Source organism: Corvus brachyrhynchos, unplaced genomic scaffold, assembly GCF_000691975.1.
Source record: "Corvus brachyrhynchos isolate BGI_N302 unplaced genomic scaffold, ASM69197v1 scaffold340, whole genome shotgun sequence".
In the NCBI taxonomy this organism is placed as follows: domain Eukaryota; kingdom Metazoa; phylum Chordata; class Aves; order Passeriformes; family Corvidae; genus Corvus; species Corvus brachyrhynchos.
The window spans coordinates 943,594-947,350 of record NW_008235987.1 but is presented as its reverse complement, the minus strand read 5'-3'; the positions used below and the strand labels follow the sequence as shown (position 1 = coordinate 947,350).

General features: G+C 53.2%; 1 protein-coding gene across 4 annotated transcripts in view; it reads right to left on the bottom strand.

Moving 5' to 3' along the window:
* RPTOR (regulatory associated protein of MTOR complex 1) overlaps nt 1-3,757 on the bottom strand; it is a 96,037-nt gene that overhangs the window by 1,609 nt on the left and 90,671 nt on the right. The window lies entirely within an intron of this gene.

The window sequence follows — 3,757 nt, the reverse complement described above, 5'->3', positions numbered from 1 at the left end:
GAGCAGTTTTCCTGCCTCAACAGCAGCATCCCTGCCTCCCAGAGCAGTTGTCCACCCTCTCCTCTGTGCCAAAGCGAGTCTCTGGTGCTGAGCAGTGTTTCATAACCACACAACTGGAGTCAGAACCCTCTGCAATGCATCAGGACTGCAGCTCCTGCCCCGAGCACTCAGTGCCTTCAGCACCATCCCCGTGTCTCCACTCCACAACGTGCTTGTCCACAAGGTAAAAACGTGCATTTGTCTGGATTTACTGCCAGGAATTATCCCCAGCAGGAAATTTAAGCCTGCCCCAATATGCTCTTTTGTCACCAAAGTGCCACAAGTACCTTGTACCAGAACATCCATGGTTACAAAGCACAAAGGAAGCAGCAGACATGTCTACGAACACTGAGTTCTCCTCCAGCATGACAGAATGACCTTGTTTTGCACAGCTTCAGAGAAAACATTCTGCCCCTCTCCCCTTCCTAAGCATCACATCCGAGCTGACTCCTGATCTTGCCACATCCATGGAGGAGGTTGCTGTTGTTTATTGACAGTCCCTCACCTCACCGCAGGAAATTCGGGACTCTGGGCTGATCTGGGAGCTTGGATCTTTGTCTTTAGGCAAATGGATTGTTCCTTCAGATTGCCTGGCAGCTCGCAGGGCTGGAGAGCCCAGGCAAGCAAGCAGGCAGTGATGGAGATGATAAACACCACTCAAGTGTTTGCATTTGTCATCTGTTTACGGCCCATGTGACAGGAGAAACCCGGCAGCTGAGATGGATCTGGCCATTACCACCCCTGATGGAGCTCAACAGGCAAAGAGCTCCGAGGCAGATCCAAAGCTCCCAATTTCCCAGGAACATTCCCCAGTTTGAAGACAAGGTTTCTGTCTGATCAGCACCAAATCCTGCCCAGCTGCGGTTCCAGGGGCTGCTCTGTGCAGGGGGACAAGGAAGGGGAGTTTGGGGACAGAGGTGGCATTTTTGGTGCCTCTCTTGGTGTGCCACGTCTGTCACTGAGGATATTCAGCAATGCCATCTCGAAGGGCAGGGAAAGTCTCATTGAGGGGAGACGCTCTAGAGGGATTGCACAGAGATTCCCATGAGAGACAAGCAGATGGAAGGGACACGGGTTCACCCCCAACCAGGCTGGAGAGAAAGGAGGGAGATGGTCATGGAATCCTGGAATGGTTTGGGTTGGGAGGGACCTTAAAGGTCATCTCATTCCACCCCTGCCATGGGCAGGGACACCTTCCACTACCCCAACACGGCCCTGGACACTTCCAGGGATGATGCTGGGTATGGTGTGGCTCGAGATCCTGCACCTCCTGCCTTTCTTATTAAAACCTAAATAGTCCAGCTCAGTGATAACTGCTGCTCCCTGGAAGAGAGAAGAGCAGGATCATCCCAAAGCAAGGATCTGCCTGGAGGCTGCAGAGGTGCCCGTGCTGAGCCCTGGGCTGGGGCTCTGCTCCTGCTGCACCCCAGTCATGCCCTGACCAAAAAGGGAACACAACTGGGAACGCTGAACCAGAACTCCAACCTGTCTGAAGAGAAGAAAAGCCCTTGTACAGAAATGTCAGTCACTTGGAAGTGTGTGAGGGGAAGGAAAGCTTCCTCCGACTGTGAAATGTTCCATCCAGAGCTGGCACTCACAGTATGGAATGAGACAGAAATAGCTGAACTATTTCTATGTACAAGCAAAGGTTTGCATGGCAGAGATGATACAGGATTGGCTCATGTTTCCATGCTCAATTCATAGTATTTTGGGATGAGGAGCGAACGTGGGATTGAATACTAATGATCATTTCCTTTTTAATTAACAGAGGTCCTACTCCAGGATGTTACAACTGAGCCTGCAGCCCACCCACCGGGCCTTGGCTCCTGGGCTTGGCACCTGAGCTGCTCCTCAGCCTCTCCTGCCCACAGGTGCTGCTCTGAGCACCTGCCCAGCCCCGGAGCTGGCTCTGAGCTGGCACCCTCACACCTCCTTACAGGACCAAACAGGGCCAGTGCTGTCGCAGCCCCTGACACAGGCCACTGGTGGAATCCTGGTGCTCCCAGAACCCACGAGCTGCAGAAACCAGCCCTGCACTGCTGCAATGCATCAGGAGCTACGAGCACAATCTTCCCCACAGGAATATTATGTTCTTAGATAATGAGCAACAAATCTTCCACAGCTCAGGGAAAGGAATTTTTAAATGTCTGTGGTGGAGATGTTGTTGTTTCTTGGTTTGGGGTTTTTTGTTTGTTTCTGAGTCTTTTAAAGCCAGCACTGGCAGTTGCGTATGGCTGAGTTTACACACACCAACAGCTGTTCCTGAAGGTGGAACTTCCCATGGCTGTTCCCCCAGGACCGCCCCTGAGCCAGAGATATTTGCCTGGATGGGACAGTTCCATGGATAAATTCCAGTACTAATGTGGTGAAAGCAGCTGCGCTCCCCTGTAACGTCACGGGAACGTGGCCGCTCTGTCCTTGGCATTTCAGTGGAATCAGGAATACCTACATGGAACAAAGTATAAAAGCATCCTGGGTTCTGACTGATCATTTTTTAATCAGGGGCCCTCCTGGCTGGGCAGTGAAGCACATCCCTGCTTTAATTTCCAGGAAGCAGTGGGAGGGTTGGATGACCTCACTCATCATTAATTTCTACAACATCCTCTCAAAAAGTGTCACCCTCCTCCTGCCAAGGACTCCGCAGTGAGGGACAGCAGGAGCTGGGATGCTGGGAATTCAATTAAAAGAACACAAACCCCTGGAGCTGCGATTTCTCCAATGATTTTATTGCCATAAAATAATCTGCCCAGAACTGTGTCGCTCCCCCCGAAATCCCCACTCCTGAAAGGCATGATGTGGACTCCTGGGAGATGTGGGAAACTTCCCTGCCATTCCCTCTGCCCCTTGGTCTCCAGGATGAGCCTGAGTCTGATCCCTTGACCAGCTCCTGGTGCAGGTTGGAGCTGTCCCCCTGCTCCAGGCCCCATCCAACCTGGCCTGGGACACTTCCAGGGGCAGGGCAATATCTAAACATTGCTGAGGTACTTTGCTGTCAGGAGAGCACTAATTCCATACATTTTTACAGTTCCTCAGAGAGAAGGGGGAATGCTTGTGCTGCCTGTGCCACCAGATGCAGCTGGAGAAGGCTTTTATGGCGCTGCCCTGCCCGTGAGCTGGGGCTGCCATGGCCTGGCAGCAGCGGCATCGATCCGGCTCCGGCATTCCCTCAAACTGCTCCCTGCCCGGCTCACTGAGCGGGAGATTCCCTGCAGCCAAGTCCTGCTAATTTTAGCCTTTGCTGGGGGATTTCGGAGCCAGCCACACATCAGCTCTGCTCAGTTCTGCCCCAGCTCCCACAGCTGCAGAGATTTGCTGAACTCCACTAACGAGCTCTGAATCAGCCCCCGCCAAGAGCCGGGGTGATTAATCAATACAGACACAGCCAGCTCCGATCAGTCAGCAAATATCAATAATTGAGGCACATCCTGAGGTGACGATGTCACCACGAGCAGCCCCAGATGGATCCCCGGGATGCCCTGACACATCCACCACCTGATCCCTTGGGAAAGGGGGTCAGGATCCAGAGCCATGCAGACCCTGCACAGCCTCTGTAGGTGAAGGCTGGGGACTTCCTTCACCTTCCCTCCACGTGACAGAGTGGAATTTGTGACATTATTAGAGTCCCAGAATCCCAGAGGGGTTTGGGTGGGGCACAGCTCATCCCATTCCACCCCTGCCATGGGCAGGGACACCTTCCCCTATCCCAGCTGGCTCCCAC